Source organism: Aptenodytes patagonicus, chromosome 14 (assembly GCF_965638725.1).
Source record: "Aptenodytes patagonicus chromosome 14, bAptPat1.pri.cur, whole genome shotgun sequence".
In the NCBI taxonomy this organism is placed as follows: domain Eukaryota; kingdom Metazoa; phylum Chordata; class Aves; order Sphenisciformes; family Spheniscidae; genus Aptenodytes; species Aptenodytes patagonicus.
In genome coordinates, this window is record NC_134962.1 from 11,024,692 (window position 1) to 11,042,226 (window position 17,535).

At 42.2% G+C, this 17,535-nt stretch overlaps 1 protein-coding gene across 9 annotated transcripts in view; it reads right to left on the reverse strand.

The window, feature by feature from the left end:
• Positions 1-17,132, reverse strand: part of EYA2 (EYA transcriptional coactivator and phosphatase 2) — a 105,846-nt gene extending 88,714 nt beyond the window's left edge. For 4 of the 9 annotated variants that reach the window (XR_012996483.1, XM_076352044.1, XM_076352043.1 and 1 more), the window contains exon 1: positions 16,672-16,703. The gene's annotated coding sequence lies outside the window, so the exon portion shown is untranslated. Of the gene's footprint in view, positions 1-16,304; positions 16,345-16,671; positions 16,726-16,961; positions 17,005-17,109 lie in introns of those variants that run through there. The other 5 variants (XM_076352039.1, XM_076352047.1, XM_076352041.1 and 2 more) reach the window with 4 other exon arrangements.
• Between the last annotated feature and the right edge of the window lie 403 nt (positions 17,133-17,535).

Below are 17,535 nucleotides of genomic sequence, written 5' to 3' on the forward strand. Positions count from 1 at the left end.
CTTTCAACAATACACAAGCAACAGCTCCAAGAGCAAATGATGTAACTAACATCCCTCTGAGCGCTACCAAGTGGGGCTAGAGCAGTCTGCTCATTTCAGGGTTTTCATCCAAGTAGGTTGTCAAAAACCTGAAACTAAAAGGTGAGTTTCTCCCAAAACACTTCAAATGCTTAACTTTGGACAGGATTCAATAACTAATGGACTTTGAATGAAATTGTATGTTTCTAATATCTTGCATTTGCCTCAATAATAAGAAAAGGTCTGATCCTGATTATTAAAAATGAAAAAGTAATTTGAAATGTTTATGTGGATGGCAGCTTTATATGCAGGATAGAAATGCTCCAACTGCCTTTTCAATCCAGCTGGAACAAAGTTTTCATTTTTCTTTTTTTGTGAAATTTCATTTATTATGAGTACTATGTCTTAGCAAGGCAGCTGTTGGCAGCAAGCTGTGAAATTAAAGTTGAGCTGGTTAGTACTAAGAGCCAAGGTACAATATGCTTTTGTCAGAGAGTTTTTCTTCTATATATGTAACCTACATTCAGTAATTAAAATAGCTAGTCAGTCAATCCTACCTACCCCACTTGAAGGGAGAGCTAATGCTACTTTAAAATACAATTTCCAAATTGTACAAATTACAACCAAAAAATTGGGATTGCTATAGCTCATTTCAGTGAGGTCTTTAAGTAGCCAACGCACCAATGACTTCAGAAACCCAGAAATTAAGGATTCCTGATTCTCATCACTGTCCTACTAACATGGTGTTAGATTTTGGGCAAGTCACTTCTGAGATCCCAAATGTGAATGAAATCAGTGTGTTACTATTATCCACTGAGGATGCACATAACCTGCGCCTGGAGGAAATCATCCTGGGCTTCCTAGGACTGGGGCAAGCGCTCTTATCATTCAATACACAAGCATGATTTTCCTCCAGCTTCTCTGTCTGTCTTAAGAGAAAGCAGCAGTAAACTTCACATCTTGCTCTGAACCTCCTCTGGAATGTGCTTAAGATGCGCATTTCAAAAACACCTGCCCAAAAGTGCTCTTGGGAACCAGGTGAAGGAGCAGGACAGGACTTGGCACATGCTGTTGGAAGTCCAAGCCAGGTAAGGGTTGGAATTTTACATATTAAATGCATAAATAAAAGAGGGAACGTGAAAAAATGCCTAAACTAAAGCATCAAGCTGATTAATCCTCAACAACTAAGTTTACTACACCTTGTAAATTGACTTCTTTCCCAAATTGTTGCCTGGCAGTTCAGTTATCAAGGATAATAGCAAAACTGTATCATCACCTATCTCGGGATTTGATTAGCTTCAAATGATTGTAAAAATTCAAAGACCTTACTACTGACCAAAGACACAACCCTGTCCTCTCCCCAGCCCAGCCACAAGCTCCTGCAGACTCCTGTAGCCACACAAGCCTGTTTACAGCCAGACCAACAAACTGATTTTTTTTCTGGTTTTATTCTCAGCTGGATCAGCAAGTTGATCCAGTTTGTAGCATGTCCAATGGCATCAACGCAGAGGAGGAGACAGGAGCATGCAGCCAAGGCTGGGGAAGCCACTTCTTTCGATGTCAACACAGCTCTCAGTCAGCTTAATCCAGTCTTGAAACCATACCTGCAATCTATCAACATGACTGCTGTAAGGAGGGTCCCATTGCTTGCAGGGTGACTAGTTCTAATGCCAAGTACGACAGTCTGCCCAAATTACTCCACTACCTACCTGTACTTCCCTGTAAACACTGGATTATAATTAAATACTCCAATACACTTGAAGTTGGCAACACTTTTACTATTTTAATGTTAACTGACAAAGAGATTAATTTAACAAGGCTTTGAGGACTATGCCCACCCCACCTAATCCATAAACTACACTCATAGACAGACTTTGAGTCAGCAATTCTTACTTGACATCTACTTCAGGTATTTGCAGCACTGTCCTATTTGCAGGGGTATCAAACTACTTTGGAGGTTTACTTCATGTCACACATATACCTGGGCAGCCATCTACTGCAGTTAAAAACAAAGTCAAAAAGCTCTACTAGATAACTAGAAAATTAAACAGCATTTAGGAATTGGTGGGAGATTGCTCACTGGTGTTTAGTATCAGTGAACATAGTGGCTGACTGCAGGGTATTTCTAAGTGTTTTTAAGCACAAGAAAGCTTGGCAGGTTCTTTCCTCCATGCAATTCTTTTTCTGAAGAGCTTTTTAAGGGATAAGCATAGGATTTTACTCTTTGAGATTACACGCATTGTTAAAAACAACTGGATCATATCTCTTTTGTATCAAAAAAAAATTTGACTTGTCAGTATCTAGAGAGTCAAAATCCTCAGATCAAAAATGCACTTAGTATGTCCATGAAAGACGAGAGCCGATGGCCATCGCTCTACAAGTACTGCCTTGAAATACAAACTCACAGATTCACAGCAGTATAAGAATACAAGACTTGCAAGGAATTGGAGTGAGAATAAAAAAACATGCAAGTCATGCATACAACTAATTAAACATGAAAATTGACTTTACAGTCACTTACCTTCACCATTTTAAGTTAACATTGAGCAGAACAAATTTGAGCAGCGTATTTTGGACATTTACAATCCAGGAGAAATATTTCTTTTAAACTCGTGTCAGGATAACACAGCTTCCTTTCCAAGGACTGATTATTTCAGGCCTTCCTAACTGAAGTGAAAAAATGCTTAAGACTGAACACAAGCCTTGGTTGACAGCACTTAAATGAGCCTGGAAATCTTCAAATTTACAGTGTCGGGAACTGCTGCCTAACTTCTAGGCTAAGACTTCAGGGCAAAGCATACCTATATTCAGTCAACTTGCAAGTTAAAGTTGTCAGATTTTGGCAACTAAACCCTGGCTTCCCTTTTGCATATGTAGTACTCCAACTTCTAAGCACTTCACCATTCACTGTCAGGGGACCATCTGAAAAATGCCTCCACAAGTCACATCCCAGCTATTTCTTCTTTACTAACATTTTATGTGTGGATTACAATCCAAACTGCACTTCCAAAGGGTGTATCAACCATTCGAGGCACTACAAAACAAAACCATGACACAGCTCAGGGCTTGATTTTCAATGACTGAAAAAAGCCCAGTATGCACTAACCTTTAAGAGTATATGCCAAGAATTATGACAGAATTTTAAGTTCCAGTGACCACAAGATTGCAGGTTCCATACTACTACTTCTGGTAATGGTATATGCATCAACACAGAGAGCATCCATTTGAGGAAAGACAGAGAGCATCGTGTTGGCACAACAAAACCCTTTCATTAAGGAGACATCTGGGCCATTAATAGTATGTCTGTTCAGGGAGGCAGCACCTCGCTAGATTGGGTTTCAAACCAAGTTCTGCATGAGATGTTGAGCAAAAGAGAATTGGCTGCAATCAGGACAACACAGGCCTGGTGGGTTTTGTTTACCGTATAGTTAAAGGACCACTGAATGATTAATGAAAGACTGACAGTTTCTTTGGAGAGTGGCAGACAATATTTTGGGGCAAGACTTTGGCTTGTCAGGTTAAGCATAAAAATGCTTACATAGAGCTCTCTCCTGAGCTGACTGTTGTTCAAATGACTTTTCTAACTTGATTCCCAGGACAAAAACATAAATGTAAGGCGCTCTCAAGAAGAAAGAAGCCCAACAAAATCTTAGTTTGCCAACAGGGCATCTCGTACATTAATACGTGCAATAATGCTAGCACCATGTATTCACCTTCACTTACCACCTTGTTAGCAGCTACATGCAAATCTTTGGCAAGATCCCTCTCAAGGTAAACCTACTTCCACCGAGAACAGCAGGATCCTTTGCCCTCCTCGGACAAACTCTCCCCTGCACACTCCAGGCTCTTCCTAGGCACAGAGCTGCCATCACCAAAAGGAATGCCAAGTGCCTCATAAGGAACTGAACACAGATCTTCCTTTGTAGCGTAAATCAGGTGGAAGAATGATGCCATACAAGCTTCAGGTTAAAGGCTTGAAAGCCCTGAAGCCCAACATCGGAAGGAAATTTTAAATGGTATTTAAGCCCTAGGCACATGATTAAAATGAGAGGATGGCCACCATTTGATGGCAAGACCATCTCACCTGCTTCTACATTCTTCATATGAATATTAATAGAACATATGCAAAAAACCCCAAAGGTATAAAAACACTTGGCCTCTGGAGAGACGGGGAGAGGGACGGGTCCCCTACAGTAGCCTTTCCCATCTTCAGAGCAGTTACAAAATTACAAGCAACTTAAAACCAAAAAAACTCTCAAGAAAACAGATCTAGCAAATATAAGACCCTGAACATGGAAAAAACGCGTCCCTAGTTCAGGTAGTCATTTAAAAGATGACAACACATTTCAACTGCCAGCATACTGCACTTGCATACAAGTGCAATCAGATTATTTTCAAAAAAATTCAGTCCTTAAACATCAGTAAAGCACAAGTTCAATTTTCAGTGCAGGATCACTTCTGCCCACAAGATGCCCGAATAGCCTTTTGGCATCAACTCAGAGACTTCTGAAAAGGTGGATCTAATTTTAGCTTTCAGGAACCAGGGACCGCTCCTTATTATCAGACTTGTCTCTTACCTCAGGTGGGATGCAGGACAAGCAAGGCTGACCTTCTGTCACCCTTCCCTTCCCTGTTGTAAAACGCTCTGAAAACAGCAGCGATTCCAACCAGATGGGATGTGCAATCACTCCAGATCACAGTCCGAAATGAATTAATAAAGTGCTGATTTTGTCATACCGTATCGGGTGTCTGTACTCAGGCGCTGGCAGGTGAGGCTGCAGGGGCCTCTGTGAGGAGAGGTGAGGGGCTGCCCCATGCCGGTTCCACAAGAGACCCGCAGCAGGACCTGGCTGAGCCCGTCGGAGAAGCCAGGGGCACCTCTGTGAAAACGCATTTTAAGAAAGGGCAAAACGCGGCAGGGCAGAAAGGAAAAATATCAGAGAAACAGCCCTGCGAAGCCTGCACCAAGGCCTGACACAAAGGGGGGACGGAGGTGGTTCCAGGCACTGGAGCAGATTCCCCTGCAGCTTCTGGAGGCACCAGGCTGCAGCCCCTTCTCCTGACAGGAACTGCAGCCCACAGAGAGCCCACACTGGAGTAGGGGAGAAGTGTGAGGAGGAGGAAGGAGTGGTAGAAAGGAAATGTTATATACTGATTGCAGTCCCCCATTTCCCACCCCCCCCGCCGCTCTGGGGGAGGTAGAGGAATCAGGAATGAAGGAGCAAAGTTGAGCCTGGGAAAGGGGGTGGGCAGAGTGGTTTTAGTTCTTGCCTTTGTTTCTCACCATCCAACACTATTTTAATTGGCAATAAATTAATTTTCCCCAAGTCAAGTCTGTTTTGCCTGTGATGGTAATTGGTAAGCTATCTCCCTGTCTTTATCTTGACCTACGAGCTCATCTTATCCCCCCCCGACCTGTTGATGATGGGGAGTGGGAAAGGAGCTGGGTGAGCATCTGGCCACCAGCCAAGGTCAACCCACCACACATACAAAAATATTTCTTATTCACCTCAGTGCTCTGACTGAAGAGTACACTAAACTGAAAGAAACATAGCAAAACCATTAAGTTTCCTTTCCAATAATCTGCTTCTGACAGAACATAAAATCTTCATTTTCTCCAACTAACTGTAGAATGGCTGAGATTAAATCGTACTCTCTAGCGAGGAAAAGGGAACTGTGTTAACATGGCCTGGAGTCTGCAGGACATGCCAGGGCTTCCCCTTGCTACATAAACACTTTTACCACAAAGTTGTCACGCATGTTGTTTCTAACATGTACGTTGTTTGGTGCAGTACTGACTACTTCTTCCCAAATCTCTAACATCACCGCAGTCCTAACACTGAATCATTCCTTCTGTCATAGACATCTACTGCTAACGCGCTTCCTGAGCGACTTTTTGGGTTGTACTAAAAAGTAGGGGAAGAGTAAACCAGAAAGCCCGCAAGAAGTTAGATTGCTGCTGCTGCAGGGACACGGAATAGTGGTATCTGCTCCATCCAAGAGCATCCACTCCTGCAGCGGAAACCAGACCAGTTGCTGTGATTCCTGCACCAGTGAAGTGGACAACAGAAGCTGCCACAGGATGACACTTTGCTGCCATTGCAAATCACCTACTTTACATTTCTAAAGCTGCTCATAAGCAGATGTCTTCTATCCAATATTCATGTTCTACTGTGCCTACTCACATACAACATGAGTGCAGAACTGGTTTCTTAAGGGAGGGAGACCAAAATCCTCACTCCACTCTCTCCTGGTATTGCGACGACTCATGCTTCCCCTCCTTATACTGAGCTGTTGTGAAACTGCAGTACTGGAAGGACAGGAGCAGAGTCAAAGTTTTGTTACTGCAACAAAAGGCAAAGTGATGACACTACGCAAGTGTCTGGATACTGGAACAGTTCTTCGCTGGGAAAAATGACTTGTCGAGACACTGATGTAGCAGAGACACCGTGATCTTTGTTGTCAGGTTTGAGCTGTCGGTAGCTGCAGATATTCTCTAGCAGCATTTTCATCTGAACTGTAAGTCTCGGACCCAATTCATTTAACATCGTGATAAAGTATAAAAGCCATCAGTAAGCAGAGTGTGACTTTTTTTTTTTTTAACAATACAGTTCCTCCTCAAACAATTACCAGGATGCAGTACGTGCAGTTTGGAGGAGAACTGAGCGTCAGCCTGGGTATTACTGCATGTCAGAGCTCCTCCTCTGGAGTCGTATTGAGTGACTTTCCTCCTTGAACATGTCCTAATGAATTCCACTGAAGCCTGCAGGTAAAATCCTTCCCCAATCATTTTGCACTGACTGATGGCTTTAGAGCCTTCCTTCACACCGCTTCAGCTGCTTTCCAGACCTTTATTTTTTTCCTTTTTGTAAGTGTCTGCAAGAGGAAGTTGCACTCGGTTTTTTCACTGTACGTTTCTCTTAAAACTGACATCTTTGCATTGTAACGAAGGAACCCCTGGGTATTAGTGACAAATTAGTCACCAGCTAAAGAACATTTTCTTTTCATTTCTATACCAGGTGGAAGATATTAAAATCTCTAGAGGAATTTTGCCTACTCTGCTACAATAAATCATCACACAATTTTCTTTTAAAGTGACTTAATTTTACTACCTTTAAAGCTTCACCACAAATATAGAATCCCACAACTATGTTAAGATAAGATTAAAATAGTCTCGTGAACTTGATCAGGGAGACATCATCATAAAGAACATGTACTTAATTTTACTTTGAAAATTAATGTAATTTTACTTTTACATTTTAAATGTTATTTTTAAAATAACAAGTTATTCTTTTCTGAGAACAAAACACATGTACCTACCATAGGCAGAAGTATCACCTTCAAAAAGCAAAAAAATCTTTTCCCTTCTTTGTTTATCTAACTTAAAGAACAGTATTTTAAAAATCTACAGAAGATACCACACAGTCTGTAAGAAAAGGTGAAGTCTTGCACTGACTATTTGTTGTTGAAGAACTTGTAAAGTAGCAGCCAGAGTAGAGAAAAAAAAACCCAAAAAACTTAGGTAGTTTGCTGAAGTCACAGGCCATTGAAATATGGCAAAAACATTCAGTGAAGGCAGAGCTTTGCCTTTTCTGGTTTTTTTCTAGAAAGTGGTCAGTAATATTTTAATAGTAATATGTTATTAAAAAGTTGATATTAAAATGTTAACTTCACAACTATGCAGACTTTGTGTCATTTCAGTGGGGTTTTCTACTTTATAAGACAGATAAACTTCTATAGTTTATAATTAATACTAAATACTACGCAAGTGGCTTACGGCTTCTGATTAAATGGCTTCACATACAATTATGTCCTCTTAATCATCAATTAAGTCAATTTTCCATGTTATAATAGACCCATTAAGTAACCCAGGCAGCAAAAGAGTTCATTTTACAACTGAAAGTAACACCAGGACCAGACAGAAGTTTAAGAGTCCTACTTGACCAGCAAAGGGAGGGTGGGAGGGTATCTATCAATAAATACAGTACATAAAGTCTACATGCAATTGTTTCTTCCTCTGTTTGCCAAGGAAAAAATGAGGAGTGGAAGATCAACTAAAAAGCAGAAATATAAACCCAAAGCATTAAACACGACTACATATTTAAGATCCCACAGTGCTGCTTACAAGCACAGTGCATCACTCCCCCGCCTCTCCTGGGGGAGTTCCAGCTCCGATAATTACTTTCTGTCTGCTTACAAAGTTCAAGTTCAAAACAATATTCATTTTCCACTTCCTGTCCTAAACCAGGGCACAATGCTTCTGTGCATTGTTAAGCTACCATCCTGCTCCACCACAGATACGGTTAAACCGCTGCTGTGATTGAATAATCCTGATTTGTGGCAGGGGGGACTGGGGGAAGGAGAAGGCTTTAAGAAGGAAAGCACCAGGCTCCAACATCAATGCATCTGACTTTCAGCAGCAGCATCCTTTATTACTTTCAATTCCAAATGAAGCATCTGTCTCCACCCCACACCCCTACTTTGCAGGGGGGCATAAGTGGCATTTCAAAACTAATCTAGCCCAGAAGTTTTGCTGGATCTCACATATTTTACAGGAGACTCAGTTTGCTTCCCTAGTCCCCCTCCCCATCCATTTCTCTTCCCCAAATTATATTCATCTGCTGCAGTGAACAGGAAGGATGGTTGCCAAACAAACAAAATTAAATCATACATAATAGGCAGAATACGCCTTCTTTCAAACCACAACTCAAAACTTTCAGGTGCAGAGATATTGAAGAGGGCAAAGTCATTTTAAGGAGAGACGACAGCAAAGGTCTGTCAAAGTTTTCATACAGAAGATATCTTACAGTGCCTTGTACAGGGTTACACACATTTACAGCATTGCTGAACGATTACGTATTTTAGGTCAGAGACCTAAGCTTGCCTTTTATTCAGAGATAACTGAATTTTATTAAAAACAAGACTCCTCTAAAGTAGATATTTACACAACAGGCTACCAAGGCTAAACAGAACGAGGATCTTGATAATTTTATTTCAATAAATAAAATTAGTGCCTGCCTTATTTTCCTGCTACACACTTGAGAGTATTAGGTCAGAGATGTTACTCTAAGGACTAAGTCACACCACTGCAACGGCCTTTTGGTGCAGGAGGTTACACCCACTGTTACTGCAGGGGCTGCGCTATCTCCCTGTCAGGGACCTGTACTGACTTCCCACCTGATATGGGTTTGTTAGCTTTTGCCAAAAACCTTTGCCTAGTTGCAAATAAGGCCTATGAGCATGGATACCACAGAAAGACGACGATTCCTGCTCCCATTTTGCAAGGCTTGGGCACTGAAGAAGTCAATTGGACAACGGTTACAATGTGATTTTTTTTTTTTTTTTTTAAATGCACTAGTGCAGCAAGTACAGAAGATTTAAAACTGCCCCCTCTCAATAAGGGGTCAACCCTTATTTGAGTGAAATGATTGAGAACTGCAGTGGCAGCGGGACTGTATCTAATGTATTTACCCACAGCTAAACACAAGGAAGAAGAAAATGTATCTATTTTGCTACGAGCATTAAGGCTGACTTACTCCTAACTCTATCTCAGTAGAGAGTAGTATTATCAACGTAGCACTTACTAAATGTAAGCTAGCAAAAACCATGCTTTTATAAGTTAAAAAAAATAAAGTTAGCCTCTTAAAAAAAGGGAAAATTTGGACACAGCAAATATAACATTCAAATGTTTTACTTATAAAAGTGTTGTGTTTCATAAAAAATGGTGCTTTTTAGTTTGTTAAAGGGTGGGAAAACAATCTTTTTCAAATAAAAATTATTGCTCAATTCTAAACAAGATCGAGTTGTTTCAGCCACAGAAGTGGGAAAAAAAAAATTTGCATAGCAGTACTACAGTTTACAAAACTGAAGTACACAGTGTCAACATTTACTGAAAGTATTTCGTAAATACATTTTGACTTGACTTACAAGGAATCATCAGATAGCTACAATTAAACTCTAAAGATGGTAATTTAGCACAGAAGAGTGGTCACAAGGGGAATCAAACTGGTGATACAGATCTATATTCAAAACTGATCAAAGTTATTTCAAAGTAGCTGTAGGACAATTAAATGGCAAAAAGCTGAACCAAACACGTCATCAAAAGACGTAATTTGCAATAGATGCAAAACTTGCCTTTAAGACAGCTGATGAACCTCTCTGCGTGGTGCGCAGACTAAGTTGTAAATAACTGGGGCCTCCAGATTGCTTTGCTTACTCAACCTATTTAAAAAACAAAAAAATTTCAGATGCCTGCCCCACTTTCCCCTCACTGTTTCTTGTGGGTGCCTGAGTAATCCTAGAGGCATTTCCAGTTTTTAAGGCATTTGCTGAGTTTAAGAATTTTTCCCCACGTCCCCTTGTCTTTGTTTGGAAGTACCAGGCTTTCCTACTCTGGTTGAGTTTCTCTGTGAAGTCTGCCCTTTCCAGCATAGAGTGAGGCGTCAACTCTCTGTGGGTTAACCAGTTACTCTCTGGGCTGACTAGCATTAAATCGTCCTTTTTATTTAGGATTTTTATTTATTTATTTAGCTGGACTGTTTTGCTTTTCAAAAGCAGGGATGGCAAATGACAAGTTCTGCACCACGAGACTGAACGCCTAGAGTTAGGCACCAAACAGCATAAAATTACCAATTTTCTTAAACCTGTCTGCACATCTAAGAAGGGGCAATTAAATCTGGAGCTTCTTTAATTACTGCAACCCAGAAAAGTGGGAGCCCACTGCCAGGAATGGGCAGCAGAGAGAAACCTTGTCTGCAGAGTGACTTTGCTCTGGCCAGGCTTGCAGTCTGTAGCACTGGTGTATTTAAAAACATTCCCAAAGAAGTCTATTGTTGTTGAAACAATTCAAGACTTCCATTTCCCTGAATTATTAAGTGGTGTTGCAGCAAAGGCAAGTTGAGGTTCTACTGTGCATCAATTTCCTCTCCAAAAAGCAGAGGGGAGATGAATGACACCAGCATTTCATGCAGCACTCATGCAAAGACACGGACGTGAAGAAATCTCAGGTTTGTAACCAAATACTTTAAACCTTCATTTCCTTAAGAGGAAACCAGCTGGGAATAAGTTTGAAATGGGCTATCATCAAGGAAGTTTCCAACATCTGAAAAACAAACTTCAATCAATTTCTACCAGTCTCTGTCCATCAATAACAAACCCTTCACCTGCTTTTCAAATTGCTAAGGCCCAAATCATATCCAGGCTCTCCTGGCCTCAATCCCCTTTTCACTCTTTGTATTCAAACCTGGCAGCAACACCCACCCCCCCCACCCCCCCCCCCCCCGCAGTCTTTCAAACAACAAAATCCCACACCCCAACGAAACACGCACTCTGCTTCTACAAAAAAATGTCAGTCAACAAATAGGCACAAATTTCACAATGGCTGAGGTCATTCCCTTTAAGTCATTAGGGTTTGTGGGTGAGTTTTCCTGGTGGTTTTAACATTGGTTTCTGTGATTGCAGTTATGCTTATTTATGCATTTAAGGCGTATGATCTAATACACTTAGGTTTAACTACTTCATTCTTTTGACATTCTTTCCAAATTATAAAAAGGATTCTTGGTGTTTTCACTGCCTTGGTAAAGAAAGAAAATTGCTGTCCACATAATTTCTTAAAAACACAGAACAAAGTAGTTGTTGAAAATAATTCAAAGTAAAAACCCCCTACACCAGACATTCCCCCCCAACATAACACTTATTTTTGTCCTCTCTCTCCCCTTCTGAGGGAACCTACTATTTTTTAGAAATAGCTGTTTTGCTCACTTTTTAAAACAATATTCAGGCCCTCAGTGTACTTCAGTTACAACTTATAATCAACACAGAAGTTCAGTTTATTTTTTTTAAAATCCCTTCTATTTTTACTGTTTTGCTTTTAAAAAACTGCACATTTGTGGTATGCTTCACTCACACTGCATCTTCCACAGCCACTTTGATCTCTACAATAATGCTCATTTTATTCAATGCCTTTTGGTTATGATCTACCAGAGGTCCTTGCGTGATAAAAATCATAGAAGTCAGTTTTCTATTTTTTTCTAAAGGAAATTAAAATTATCTTCTTCCTCCAAGGCAAAAAAAAAGCCCAAACAGCCCCCACCATCCAAATTGGGCTGGAGAAATTCACCAACTTCTCGGAAACATTCAGAAGCATTTTCAAGAAGCTCAAATAAAAAATGAAATTGTGTATACGTGTGTGCGCATCCCTCCCTCAATACTGGGTGCAGTGCATGGCTATTAGGTTGCACACATAAATCGTATTAAAACATTTTAAGTAACCTTTTCAAACTTGAGGCCGTGGTTACTTCTACACAAGGTGTTTCCAGTGTCCCTGATACAGTTTCCTATATCCACGCACGTTTCTAGTCAACAGGAGAAAGAGTGGACAGCACCCCGCAAGCTTTGTGGAGACAGAAGGGCCCATTCCTGCACTGTCCCCTGCGGATGGAGGTGCCACCTCTCCTCTTGAGCCTCAGCTCAGCATTCACCACCAGGTACAGCTGTTTTGAGCCCGACTGTGACCCAGCCACACCAACAAAACATTATTCACTGGCACACAAAACACTCTGACCTTCCCCAGCCATCAGACCCCCACCTCCCCAATTCTGTAAAATACCACACTTTACAGCCACGCACTTTGTGAGCACCACAACAACGTCCTGCTGCTCCTCCCTTTCCAAGCTGCTTTTTCTAATCGAACCCCAACTAAAACAATCCTCCAGAAATTACAACAAACCTTCCTTAAAATTCCCCATAAACCTTACCGCAACCCTGCAGCAGACTTCTGGCTTTCCACAGAGCCTCTGTACATAAATGCAAGGGAAAATACCTTAGCACGGCACTAATGAAGTATTTCCCGGAGACAGCAGAGGTGACAAACAGACTGAGAGCAAAGCCAAGATGCCATCTCGACTTCAGGCAAACAACCTCTTCTGACCTCTGGCAGCTCCCACACACTATTAAACAAAAAGTATTCTCTCCATGTTAATGAACCATGTACAATCTAACAGATAACGCTGATGTTGAATAAACATGTTTATATGTGACTCCTAATGCTAGGACTTAAGCAGCTGCAGACAAATAATTTTAAATGGGAAGGATTATGCCTATGTAATCTTTCTCCTCTCATTTAAGATTACATTTATATAATCTTTCTCCTCCCATTTTACGCACCTTTGAAATAGTTCAAATACATAATTAAAACCCAAGCAGAAGGAGTGAGCGAAGAGGTTTGACTATTTTTAATTAAATATTCACTCTGTGACACAGTCACTGGAACCATCTATGCAGTGACCACTATTTTGGATCCAATTTTCCTCTCACGCCTCTTTCAGCTGTAAATCAAGAGCAACTGAACAGCTTGCCGAAGAAGGGAACTAGATCTGTTTTCGTATGCTGTGACCAAAAAATATTTTGCAAGGTGACCACATAGTCCTAAATCCTTACTCCCGCTTTCGCCTCCCTCCTGCTTCAATACTCTGGTAGCACCAAATCTACCTGCAAATGGCAACACCTCCAGGCCCCAAATGACCCAACCAAGATGAGCAATTATTTGCATCCTAATTGAGGGGCTTATCCTCACCTGATTAAAACAAGGTGTTTGTTAAACATCATTACTTGAGTTAAGATCTGCAAACAAAGATGAAGTATTGTTTTAAGAATTAGACTGCCACGAACAATTGTTTTCTGATGAGACCTCTTAACAAACAGTCCCAACCAGGATGGTCAGTAGAAAAGGGAGGGAAAAAGTTCTACCTGTTTATATCAAAGTGAGTATTATGCTAAGAGATTTGAGTAGTTATACCTTTTTTTTAAGTAGATATACACTTAAATAAAAAATAAACTTGTACTTTTTACTAAATTAAACCACTGAAAAGGAGGATGTACCTAAAACCTGAATGGCTTTACTTTTGTCTATGCCATTGTTTATAACTCTGAACATGTTTTTTGTTCCTTCTTGGTATAACTATTTTTCTGTCTGGTGTAGTACAATGTGAAATTTAATGAAAAGAACCTGATTGTTAGTCCAGGAGACTACACCATATACTAACTAAGTTTATATTGCTATTGCTGCAAATAATACACATGCATACAGTCACTATACATTGGAAACTGCAGTACAAGATTTCCCTACGTGATCTACCAAATGACCCCTCCACTTACGGGATATATTAAAAATCTTCATATTAAAACTGCAGCGTTCCATGGCTTATGAAAAGGATTTGAATTTGTAACGTCATTTAACAGTTTGTCCCTAATAAAAGTTACTCCAGCCACGCAAAATTAATTCAAAAATATTTTCTTAGCATTCTAAGAACTTTTGCTAGTTTTCACAAAATTTTGAAAGCATTTTTCACTGCACAAGTAATCCTAACAATCATTTCCACAGGTTGTCTAACAACCTGTGAATTTATTGCAGAAGACATTTACTGCAAGGAATAATTAGTCTTCAGCACTGTTTTTGCTTGTTCTCCAGTTGAAGACACCTTAAAACCATCTGGTTACTGCAAAATTTGGCACAGAAGAAACAAATCTTACTGAAGAGAATTATAGCTTATTTCAGAATAGCTGTTTTACTACTACACATCATAAATAACAGTTGGGAAGACAGCAGAAAATTACTAACTTCTTTAATTGTTTTCTTTGTCAGCAGCGCATACATAGACACAGTGACATACAAATACAGCCACACCAACTTCAGTAGGATGCCTTACAGGCTTGAAGTTAAACATGCAACTAATTTTTGCAGGATTAATAGTTAAATTATTTAATTTTCAGAAAAATCTAGCATATCAACCACCTAAGCACAACCACACACAAGATTCTTTAAGTGATATTCTGAGATCAAATTCTTTGTATGAATACCTGAGTTTAATTCCTTTTTATAATCGAGGCGTATCCACACACATCACGTAGTTGGATATGGGACTTATTGTTGGAGGAGGAATTATCAACAACATTTTTATTTTTCCCTAACGAAGCTTTTCTAATGAAATTTAAGACTGCCAAGGTTGTGAGATATTTGAAACAGGAGCCCCTTTCAAACATTTCAACCAAATAATGGTGATAAGATTAGTGAGTCATGGGAATCAAGTCTCTATGTAGTATTTTGAAAGAAAATGAGCTGAGGGGAGCGGGCTAAACAAAGCAAAGCAAAACAAATCGATGAGCCTAAAACCAAAAGAGTACACCGCTTGTTATTTAGCCAAGTGTTTTGACCTGTTGGTGGGGGAGTAGAAGAGGCACAAGAATTGCGTGGACGATTTGACTCAATATTCGACTCAATAACTTCACAAATTTAATTTTGCATCACTTTTTTTTTTTTTTTTTTAAGAGACATAAGTTAGAATAATTAAATCTAACAGCTGCTGTGCCATTTCAAGTGAATTTTCAAAACATGCTTAAAAAGTTTCTGGAATGTTTCCAAAGCTGCAAGCACCGATTATTTTCAAGGCATTTGCACTGCAAGTCTTTCCTACTTGCATGTGTAACATTTGAGGCCACATGATGCCTTGAATTTCAAAGTAGAAATAAAAATTCAGCTTTGTTTAAGAATAGAAATGGTTTATTCATGTCAAAAAGGACGAGGAGAAAGAATTTATCTTGTACGTAGCAACATGTAGCACAAAACAATACATCACTAAATGTATGAAAGGATCTAAGAAACATTAGACATAGAACAACTAGTTTAAATATATGCCATCTTTTGGGGACCAGACCGCTCTGATACACACAGATGTAGACATGCATAAAGAATTTAGACATGCTTTCTCGATATATTGGCTGGGGGGGGTGGAACCCCTCTATGGATGGCATTGCAGAGATAAGAAATTCTCAGTAAATTAGTAAAGTCCACCAGAAAGGTTAAACAATAAAACACTGCTGCCATTGCCTTTAACAGTGCTAAGGGATGTGTGAATTTGACGCTTAACAAAATTCCTGTTAATAAATTTGATGTAGACCAATAAACTGCTCATTGGTTAACCATATGCATTTTAACAATTAAAGTTTTATACAACAGAATATATCATTATTTGAAGTGCCTGAAAAATGGTAGTTGTATACCACGAATAATTTCCTTTAGAGGCCATTCACTGGGCTCAAGCATGATTTAACACTCAAAAAAGTTTACTTAAACTGCATAAATCACAGTACAAGTTTTCTTCATAAGAACAACCGCGAAAAAGAGCGTTAACTCCCTTTTATTTAAACGCACGCTTCAGGTTATAAATAATTACCAAACGAAGCCAGTTTTAAGGTAAAGTCAAACGCTACGCTGCGCATCAATTAACTACCTCAGTCAATCCGTGGTCGCAACTCCGCACGCAGGACGCGAAGGCGCTGCCGCGCTTCCCGCCACGGAAGGCGCCGCACCGCGCCCAGAGCCGCGCCGCGCCCGCGGAGGGCGGCTCACCGCGCCCCCCCAACGCCGCCGTCCCCCGACGGGTTTCAGGGCGAGCGCCTCGCTCCGCGGCAGCGCCCTGCGCCGTGCCCCCCGCCCCGGCTCCGCGCACCGCCCGGCGCGCAACACGCGGAGGCGGTTTCGCACTTCGGACTAGCCGCGGGCACGCAAAGCCCCGCTCGGGAGCCCGCTGCCGCCGGCCCCCTCCGCGGGCGCGGGGAGAAGCGGCTCCGCGGCCGTACCCGCCTCCCCATACTCACCGGAGGCGCAGCGCGGAGCCGCAGCGCTGCGGAGTGTGCGCGCCCGCTGCGGGCGCAGTGAGCATGTGCGAGGCAGGCGCGCATGCCCGCGGAAGGGAGCGGAGCGGGGCGGCGGCTCCGCGCCCCGCGCTGCGCCCGCGGCGCGCCCACCCCCCTCCCCGCCGCGCGTCCCGCCGGAGCCCGCGGGCTGCGCGGGGGTGCGGAGCGGTGCGGTGCGGTGCGCCCCGGCCGGTCCGCCGGCACACGCAGCACGAGGGACGACGCGGGGATTTTTAATCGGTTCATCTGACCTGTTGCTTCCCCGGTAGCGAGGCCGGAACACCCGGCCCCTCCGCCCCCCACGGCAGCCTGTCACCGGGACCGCCGGCCCCTGGCGGCACCGCGGGGCTTTCCCCGGGCTGCCCGCCGTCGGGGGTGGCCGGCCCGCGCCGCACCTACCGCACGCGTGGGGCCGCGGCGTGTGGCAGCGTGCGCCCTCCGAGGTGTCCCAGCGCCCGCGCGGCTGCGCTGCCCGCGGCGCGGTGCCGGGGCGGAGGAGGAGCCTCCCGCGGCTCCCGCACGCCGCGGGGCCCGGCCGGAGCGCGGGGACGCCCTGGCAGCCCCTCCGCTATTGTCACAAACCTGCCCCGTGTGACCCACCGCCGCTGTTTTGGCTGGAGGGAGAGCTGTCCCGGCCGCTTCCCCCGCGTTTTCTAACAAAAGCCAGCCAGTATTTTCGCTGGTAGCAGGTACTCTCCTAACACGCTTTTTTGCTTTCGTAGCTACAGTTTTATCGTCGTCGGTGCTATCAACGTACATTTAGCTGCAAGTTTTTAAGAGAGATTCGTGGTTTAAAACTCAGACACTTGAATACCACTTGAATAC